This window comes from Caretta caretta, chromosome 18, assembly GCF_965140235.1.
Source record: "Caretta caretta isolate rCarCar2 chromosome 18, rCarCar1.hap1, whole genome shotgun sequence".
Taxonomy (NCBI): Eukaryota; Metazoa; Chordata; order Testudines; family Cheloniidae; genus Caretta; species Caretta caretta.
This window is the reverse complement of record NC_134223.1, coordinates 9,409,546-9,420,140: the sequence shown is the minus strand read 5'-3', so window position 1 is coordinate 9,420,140 and position 10,595 is coordinate 9,409,546.

Sequence of the window (10,595 nt, the reverse complement as noted above, 5' to 3'; positions counted from 1 at the left end):
GGTCCTGTCTGGAATGCACTCAGAGACTCAACATCTAGTATCACAAAATTCTGCCCAGCCTGAAAATCACAGAATGAATTGCACAGATTATTTATTAAGAATGACATCTGCAGATAATTCATACTCACACAACTAGATCCTCAGGAGGTGTAAATCAATTGCCTATGCATATTTACAGCAGCTGAGGGTCTGGTCCTTAGCATCTGTAAGAACTCACAGATGATATGTTAGGGTAATTTCATCCTGGAGATCTTGCATAAGTAGAAAATATTGAATGGATCTACATGGGGCTATAAAATACCATGCAGAATTAGAACAAGCCCCTTTCTCTTTGGAAACTACTTTGAACTGAGTATCTGTCACCATCAATTTAAAATGCACATAGATTTAATGTAAAAAAGGTGCGTGGTAATTAGACTTTCATATTCTATTTAGGTCACCTGTGTTAGAAAACGTATATCTCTGCTTTCTTGTAATTTTTCAGATGTAAATACACTGATCACAAGATACTGAAAGCTAGAATGCCACCATACCCAAAGATTTCCAGTTAATACAAATGGCTAAATGAATTAATTCCAGTTAATGCAGACGGCAGCGTTGTCTAGTGGTCAGGGCACAGCTCTGGGAGACAAGGCTTCCGGATTCTATTCCTGGCTCTGCCAGTGACTCACGGGGAGATCCTGGGCAAGTTTCTCAACCTCGCTTCTCATCCATCTGTGAAATGAAGTTAATAAGACAAAATTGCATGAAAGTTAAAAATTGTAAGCTCCTTGGGGCAGGGTCTGTGTTTTGTTCTGTGTTTTCACAGTGCCTAGCACTGATCCAGGAGTGGGGTGCTCCTAGAGGCTATCCCAATACAAAAAATAAGTAAATAATAAATAATAATAACTTACCTACTTCACAAAAGGTGTGTTGTGAGGCTGGGAAAGTGCACTAAGTTCTTTGGATCTACTGCACCGTATTATTGCCTAGAGCAGTGTTTCTCAACAACCGGTCTGTGGATCGGCGCCAGTCCCTGAGATCTCCCTGACACAGTTTAGGAAGGCAGCAAGCCGGTCCCTGGTATCAAAAAGGTTGTGAAACACTGATTCAGAGGAATACATGAGGTATGAATCTGTAGGAGCCCCAGTGAACCACTAGATGGTGCACTGGAGTAACTTTTAAGGGACTGTATTTTGGATTCCATGATTTTTGATCTACAGATGAAAGCCATGCTAGGGAGTTTCAGTCTGGCATGTGGCTAAGCCATGTCTAGATTTTTTGTTAACTGTCTGTGGTCCGAATGTTGGATGCTTTTTTGTTAAAATGTGCCACAGAAGCCTCCAAAGGGCGGGACACACAAATTGCAGAGGAGGAGGAGGAAAGTTGCAGGGGGATTGTTTCCTTAATCTCAGAGTCAAGCATCATATGTAATGACTAAAATCAGGCAGCCGAGGGAGGTGGGAGCTGCATGCTAAGGACTGACCCAGTACAGGGCGGTGGGGCAGGCATCAGAGAGCCCCTGTGGGTGACAGGCAGACCAGGATACATGAGGACATCCGGGATCAAATGGAAGTGACAGTGGGAGCAAACGATTCTGATTTGCAGCAGGACCCTGCTGGGGAGGGGTGCACAGGGGCATGGGAAGCAAATTGCTCTCCTTGTTCTTTAATTATGCCACATTGTCTTCCTTTTATCTTACTGCAGGAGTCTAATTCACTGTTAATTAAGAGATCGTTTTCCAGATGCTGGCGACTGTCCCACTTCCTTGATATATCTGATAGTTGAGTCCAGCTTGCTTTCCTTCTATATTTTTGCTTTCTTCCTTAGGGGGAATTACTGAATTGCCCAGGAGAGGCTCACTAGCCTTCCAGGCTGACCTGGGCCTGACCCAAACCCCGAGATTTTAGCACCCTCAAACTTTGCTCCCCAGTCCAATCAGAATTTGCAAATGGTGCCTGAGATGTCATAATGGGCTGAATGAAAACCTCGGGTCCGAGCGGAACATTCCCAGATTTTTGGGGCACTAGACGCCCGTCTCCGGATCCAAAGGAGAATCACGGGCCCATCTTCATTATCAGGGTGTAAGTGTTGGCACTGGCAGCTGTGTCCAACTGCTATAAACTCTTTGGAAAAGTGGTGGTGAAAAGAGCATTCAATGAAAACACCAAGAAGAGACGCAGGTCATTGCTTCTTGACCCTCCTCTTTTTTTAAGCACTCAGGAAAGGTTGGCTTGACAGCCCTGGAGTCTGAAACCTCTCTCCACGGAACAATTATTGGCATATACCAGCTCCTCCCACTGTACCCCACTTACATACCTCCACCCTGCCATGGAGGGGTCGCCCTCAAGGCATGAGAGGGAAGCAGAGTCAATCCTGTGTGCTGCTCATGGATCCCTCTTGGTATCTGAAGCCTTTCGGCTAAGGACTGGTTGCATTAAAGTCAGCTTTTCATTTTAACACAGAAAGGTTGAAGGAATGCGGGCAATGGAAGCCTGGGAGCCTGTGATGCAGGGTATTGATGAATCCAGCACCCTACCTTGGAGAGTAGGCCAGTCCTCAGCATGGTGCATTCAGCCATGGGTTTCTCAGCTGTGCTGCCAACAAGGGGCCATGACCCTGTGGATACTTGTCAGGTCGGGACTAGGTGGAGAGGCCAAACTGGTTTCACAAACGGCTATCAGAGGAGGATTGTCAGCCATGATTGACAGAGCCAAGCTACGAATCGGTGTCCAAGTGGCAATAGGATCCATAACTGCCTTAGCAATTCCCATGTGCAGCGCTGTTATAGCCCTGTTGGTCCCAGGATATTAGAGAGACCAGGTGGGTGAGGTCCTATCTTTTATTGGATCCAGCTTGTCTCTATCACCAACAGAAGTGGGTCCAATACAACCTATGACCTAACCCACCTGGGGTCTCTAAGACCCCTCCTCTGGCAGATGGGTTTCTTTTGCGATTTCCCTGGTGGTTGAACAGAACACACAGTAGAGGCCTGGGACGGGACGCGGGGATGCTGCCTTCATGGATCTAGGACTGTGGCTCCCAGCCCGGGAGGCAGTTAACAAAGAATTGTTCTGTCCCCTCCGCCAGAGAGACTCAACTCCATGACACCCGGTGACTCAGCAAACAGTCCTCTGGGGTTCATTGCCCTGCTGAGGGATACCTGGACACAGTACAGGCCCTGTGTACAGGTGAGTGGCTGAGGGGGGCATACAAGATACCGGTTACCTCCCTCACTGTCACAGACTTGAAAGGTGAGACAGCCCAGGTGTGCTCGTGTGGCTGAGGGAGGAGGCCTGTTGTGAATCCAAGGTACACCCTGTTGTCTCTGAGCAGCCTGTGTCACTGCACAGGAGGAAGCTGATACTGCACCACTGGGAGGCTGCTTGGTGTTTCAACAGCATTATCTATTTTAGAAGTGCCTGTCTTCAGAGGGTGGTTCTCTTCTCCCCGAGGACCCCGAGACTCATCCCCACACTCCTCCCTGGGCGCCCACATCTTCTCCCCTAACATTTTCATGACCATACCTGGCCACGCCTTTCTTCTCTTCAGTTCTGAACCCCAGGGGGGTCTGCAGTGCAGACTTCACCCTTTGTAGCCACCAGGCAAAACTGGCGTGTTCCTATCCGATGCCTTTCTTCTGCAGCTGTGCCCGCATTCCCTAGGAATGCTCTGCTCCAGGGCTGCAGCCCTTCGCAGCAACAGGGTTACATGCGGAGAGCCCCTTAGCCTGCGGTAGAAGTGTTCGCACTGGCCAACATCGATGCCTACTGATATACAGTTGAGATGCGAGAGCACCTTCTAGCACTAGAAGGAACAATGTATCGTTTCCCTGTAGAATTTACCTTCTTGGAGTATCTTTGCTCACTGTGTCATGAACGCCCATCCTGCTGCCACCTTCTGCTGGTGTTCTGATTGTGCCATTTGTTCATAGTTTCCTCCCTTCTCCCTCCGGTGGCTCAGCTCACAGGCAGCAACAGGGCTTGGTGGAGATTCAATGCACTGCAATGCCTGATGAGGAAAGGATGCTAGTGGACCGGCGGCCTTGCTTTGAGATGGGCTTGTCCTTTGTGTCTCGGCACATTTCCTGCAGAAAGAAACTCCTTTTAGGGAGCTTGCAGAGGAATTCAGAGAGTGCCAGCCGACTGCTGCGTATTATATAGCAGGGAGGGGACTGGGTGCTCCTGTGTGACATGCTAGAATGGTGCTCTCCCAGCCAGGGTGAACGTAACCCACTGGTCAGTGTGGGTTACGTGTCCCCCTCTGAGCCTGATCCACAGAAGAGTCTGTTCAGCTCTGAACTAGAGAGCCTGGCTCATTAGCTCATGCTTTTAGCTTCGGCCATCCCCAGTTGAGTTCCCAGTGTCTGCAAAGATGGCAGCTGTCACACTCCCAGAGTGAGAGCCCTCTGCGTGGGTAGAGTGCTTTGTAGGTGACCTTCTTTGTTCTCTCAGAGATGCCTGCATGGCTTGCCCTGAGCACCCTCTCATCCAGGGAAATGCAAAAGCAACTCACCCGGTGCATTCAAAACACAGTGCGTACTCCTGACTGGCGTTACCCAGGGGAGAACGTAGTGTCAGCTCCAGAGCTGGAGGCATCAGCTCCAGAGACTCGCCTCGGGTCAGGACTAAGCCACAGTGAAAACGCCATTGCCTCGCGACTGACAGGCAGGAGCCTCCACTTCCCCCAAGCCCTGGCTGAGCTCGCACGGACGTGCTCCTGTGGGATCAGAAATTACAAGCAAGGGACTGAAAAGTGCACTGCAGCTTTGGGCCCAACTTCTGCTCAGGCCACTCACTCCCCCCTCTGCCTCCCCGAATGAGCCATGAATGAACCTCCAACTACCGCCAGTGGTTCAGATGAAGATGCCACTGTGAGGACGTTTCTCCAGACAGACCCTTGGCTAACAGGCCGGGCGGGGAAACTCCTGGGAACAGTCTCTCTTTTGTGAGATTCCCGACATTGCCGGATATCAGCTGCTGTGGTCCAAGTCTTGGGTGGATTCTGGTTTGATTTGAACGGCTTCCTCCATCCCTCATGGGAACATGAAATATTTGACAAGGGTGTGTAACCTCTGCTATCTTGGCTGACGCACCAGAAATTGAATTGGGGACCTCTGGATCTAAAAGCATAAGCTGCTACAGCTTGAGCTGAAAATCTCAGGTTCCCTAGCTGGGCTGCCGTGGACTCATCCTGTATGGATTGGGCACAGAGAGGGGACCGGTAACTCACACTCAGCAGTGCGTCACGGGCACAGCCTGTGAGAGGGGCTACGCTGCCCAGGGAATTATTCCATCTTTCTCCTCGCCAATCAATGCCAGTATGAATAATAAAAAGGAGCGACTACTTACGTGCCTCTTGTATCGATCGCCCCTGTTGTAACGAGGGGCCGCTGAACAACCCAGAGTTCTCCTGCTAACTGATATCCCCATGTTTGTTTAGCCAAGGAGAGGATTATTGATTGAGTGACTTTGAGATTTTTTTTTTAAATGTAGAGCCATAAAAAAGCTTTTTCTAAATTAACCTGAAGCCAGAGACACACAGAGCTGGGAGGGGCTGGGGGCTGCTTGTCAGGACTTTTTAGCATTTCAGTCCAGCTTGCAGTGAGGGGAATAGTAAAGCACGGGCACTCTCAAGGTTGAATCTGATCATTTTGCTTCTTGGTTTTGATGTCTGTTGCCTTGGAGCCACTAAGGTAGAAAGCTGCTGTTTTCTCACAGGCTTGCCTCCTAGTCCCCTTCCCTTTTTCGAAGGGATCACAAACCCCACTGGATAGTGGCTCAGCTGTCTTGGTAATGCTTGTGGGTTTTCGCCTTCCATTTTATCCTAGGTACCTCTGTCCCTCTCCCCTTTTTCAAGTTAAGTAGCTGCCGTTGAAAAGGCTGAGTCTGTTATTCTATCTTTTCATTAATGGTTTGGATAATGGAGTGGAGAGCATGCTGAGAAAATTTGCAGAGGACACCAAGCTGGGAGGGGTTTGCAATCCCTTTGGAGGACAGGATTAGAATTCAAAATGACCTTGAAAAATCAGAGACTTGGTCTGAAATCAACAACATGAAATTAAATGAAGATAAACACTGCACTTAGGAAGGAAAAATCAAATGCACAGCTACAAAATGGGGAAGAACTGGCTAAGTGACAGTCGTGCTGAAAAGGATCTGGGGTTACAGTGGATGAAAAATGGAACGAGTGTCGAGAGTGTGATGCAGCTGAGAAAAAGGCTAATGCCATTGTGGGGTGTATTCACAGGAGTGTCATATGAAAGACACTGGAGGCAATTATCCCGCTATACTCAGCACTGGTAAGGCCAGAGCTAGAACGCTGTGTCCAGTTTGTGAGCACCACACTTTAGAAAAGACGTAGACAAACTGGAAAGAGTCCAAAGGGGAGCAATAAAAATGATAAAGGGTTTAGAAAACCTGACTGATGAGGAAAGGTTAAAAACTGGGCATGTTTAGTCTTGAGAAAAGAAGATTGAGGCGGAGACTTGATAACAGTCTTCAAATTCATGAAGGGCTGTTACAAAAAGGACAATGATCAATTGTTCCCCATGTCCACTGAAGGAAGGGCAAGAAGTAACGGGCTTTGCTTGCCGCAAGTGAGATTTAGGTTAGATATTAAGAAAATCTTTGTAACTATAAGGATAATTAAGCTATGGAATAAGTTTCCAATGGAGGTTGTGGAATCCCCATCACTGGAGGTTAAGAACAGGTTGGACAAACACCTGTCAGGGATGTTCTAGGTTTACTTGGTCTTGCCTCAATGCAGGGGGCTGGACTTGATGACTTCTTGAGGTCTCTTCCAGCCCTATATTTTTATGATTCTGATTCTTCAAGGGCCTGGGGTGGCCTGAGCAAGCACCCCCTTAGCTCCAACTCAAAGGAAGAATCCTATGATGGAGCTCAACCCCCTAAATCCAGCAGCCTGACTCTGGCAATAAGTATCCCCTGATACCGATCTTTATTCCACAGCCACACACGTGTTATAAGACTGAGTGGACCATGGTGAGCATTTCTCTGGGTCCTAGTAGTTGTGTATATTGTCCAGATCCTCTGCTTCAGCACAGCTGCTTTGTGTCACAGAGCTGGAGCCCTCTGATCATTAAGTCAATTTAACCAGCTACAGCAGAGTCATCTTCCCTGCTGCTGGTGTGGCTGGAGGAAAGTGCATGATGCCAGAATCTCTCTACTTCCTGTTGGTCCGGGGCTCTCTTTTCAGCTCTCTGTGTCCACCGCAGCCTGACATAAATTAGAGCAACCCTCGGGCTGCCCTGACATGGTACTGAGAGACCAGCCCTGCACAGAGCATCACAGAGATCAAAAGAGTGCAATAAGACACCTTCACTCACTCACCCCTGACTTGTGCTCTTTGTATTGGGCCACGCTCCAGGATCCATGGCTATGCACATGTATTTATGTGTAGTTGCACGTGTGTGCATAGATTCGTTCTGTCTAGTGATCCCTAACATCCACATAGTGAAAAAAGAGAAACTGTCTACTCAAAAATTCATCAGACCACTTTCATACATTGCAAAATTGGAGCAACTCTGCAGACATTTCCTCAGCTCAAAGGAAGGCCCCCGAAGAGTATTTCTGGCTGACCTAAATACAGACAGCTCAGCCCCATGCTTTCCAGAGCACAAATTTGTTTAAGGGGGAAGTGACTGTCTCACAGCCATCATGTAGGATAATACATGGGCCAGAAGGAAGGGTGGCCCCGTGGGAGGTACAGAACCTGCTGCTGATGCGGGAGAGTCTATAAAAGACCTGTAGGCAATTGCAGAAGTGGAGTTGCGCTGAGATGGGAGAAGACAGGTGTTAGTTTCTGGAAGTCCCTGGTGGGTGCCAGTGGAAACAGATGGTTGTCCTTTTGTGTGTGATGTAGCCTGATTCTATAATTGTATTGGTCGCCAATGAATAGTAATTTAATAGGACTCTAGGACCAGAATCAGATACAACAGAATTAAAACTAACCAGTTCAATATCTTGTTGGAACCCAGGGTGCATGGCAAAGCATGTCACACTGAGGGCTAAGCAAAGCCTTAGCCACTTTTAGTAACATGACCAGTAAAGACAAGAAAGCTGCAAACCACATAAACAAATAGCAGCAGTATCTTTGGTATCATTCCTTACATGTGCTCATATACTCACAACCTTCCTTGGGGATCTGGTGGTGAGAGACAAAGGACCAGCCCCATCCCTGGCATGCCAAATGAGTCCAGCGGTCCAGACCCAAATGCCCGAAGGTTGGTGGTAGATGATGACAATGAAGAACTGAAGGGTCGATGAGGATAGCTCACCATCTGCTTACATGGTGGCCTGGTCTGTTACAGAGCCTGAGGACTATCATGAATACTCATTCAGATACCCAGCCTCCCATGTCCATATCTAACTTCCTCACCCTCATAATATTGGGATGCCTTTATCCTACAGGTTAACATATTGCCTTTTAGCTCATTACCATACACATCAACGGTTGCTAAAGCAAAACTATCCAAGCCTAGTATCAGTTCAAAAGTCCTGTGGTTGGCTAGTCTTGTTATGTACCAACTCCTGTCTTAAGCAAGCGATTACCCCAAATCTAGGATAACTTTGGGGCTGTTTTATCAAACGAAGGGTCACAGGCCTATGGTTCACTCATGCTAACTTGCTTAAGCCAATCATAGAATCATAGACTATCAGGGTTGGAAGGGACCTCAGGAGGTCATCTAGTCCAACCCCCTGCTCAAAGCAGGACCAATCCCCAATTAAATCATCCCAGCCAGGGCTTTGTCAAGCCTGACCTTAAAAACTTCTAAGGAAGGAGATTCCACCACCTCCCTAGGTAACACATTCCAGTGTTTCACCACCCTCCTAGTGAAAGAGTTTTTCCTAATATCCAACCTAAATCTCCCCCACTGCAACTTGAGACCATTACTCCTTGTTTTGTCATCAGCTACCACTGAGAACAGTCTAGATCCATCCTCTTTGGAACCCCCTTTCAGGTAGTTGAAACCAGCTATCAAATCCCCCCTCATTCTTCTCTTCCGCAGACTAAACAATCCCAGTTCCCTCAGCGTCTCCTCATAAGTCATGTGCTCCAGTCCCCTAATAATTTTTGTTGCTCTCCGCTGGACTCTTTCCAATTTTTCCACATCCTTCTTGTAGTGTGGGGCCCAAAACTGGACACAGTACTCCAGATGAGGCCTCATCAATGTCGAATAGAGGGGAACGATCACGTCCCTCGATCTGCTGGCAATGCCCCTACTTATACATCCCAAAATGCCATTGGCCTTCTTGGCAACAAGGGCACACTGTTGACTCATATCCAGCTTCTCGTTCACTGTAACCCCTAGGTCCTTTTCTGCAGAACTGCTGCCGAGCCATTCAGTCCCTAGTCTGTAGCGGTGCATGGGAGTCTTCCATCCTAAGTGCACTTGGTACACTTGTCCTTGTTGAACCTCATCAGATTTCTTTTGGCCCAATCCTCTAATTTGTCTAGGTCCCTCTGTATCCTATCCCTACCCTCCAGCGTATCTACCTCTCCTCCCAGTTTAGCATCATCTGCAAACTTGCTGAGGGTGCAATCCACACCATCCTCCAGATCATTTATGAAGATATTGAACAAAACCGGCCCGAGGACCGACCCTTGGGGCACTCCACTTGATACCGGCTGCCAACTAGACATGGAGCCAGTGTCATACAGGAGGCAGGCCCTTAGGATCCTTGTATTACTGCTACGTAAAACAAAAGGCTGAGCTATCTGTATGGGTTCCAGGGAATTTAAGTAATGTCTTGGTGTATATTGTCTTAACGCCTGCATTTTTTTTGCTTGGTGCTAATAAGTCACCATCCACCTGCAGAATGGAATCAGCTCTTTTTATTTTCCCCAGATCTGGGGCATCATCATTACCACATGCAAGTGTCACTGAAAACCCCCTGCAAAACGGTCTCACTGAATATTTCTCCCAGCCGTAGCCAGCACACAGCCTGGATTCACTCCGATTCTATGGGGGTGAGGGCCATACAAACACCGTCCTAGATACTGCAGCTGAAGCCAGGTTCAATATGTCACTTTCTCCTGCATATGTTTTACACCCACAATCACAGCTATTTGAATGGCTCTAGGATTGATTGATTTATTCAACATAGTGAGCTGCATTCTGCCTCATGCACGTCCTTTTCCTTCTGTGGGGTTTCGTGGATGAAACTGAAGGCAGAAGTTTGCTCACAGTTGGGAGTTTAATGGACTAACGCCTAGCAGCTGAAATAATGCTCTCGCCTGTGGAGGTAAATCTACACCAACATGGAGGAACTAACAGGACCCTAAAATTCATAGAGAACATTACACCTGGTAAAACCAGGGGAATGGGTTGCTCCATACTGGGCCCATGATCCACCTGAGAGGTTCATTGCCCCCAGCGAGCCCCTTGCCCCTCTGGTGGCCTGATTCCCCATAGCTTACTCGACATGCAGTCATTTGTACCAGTGCAAAGCAGGGGTCAAACATCATCAGGTGTGCACTCTCTTCCGCTGGTGTAAATGAGGACACCACAAGCTGCAGGGCAATGGTGAATCCAGGCCTGAGTTTGCCATGAATTTCCCAAACAAGGCACGTTTGACCCTGTTTCAGGCTTT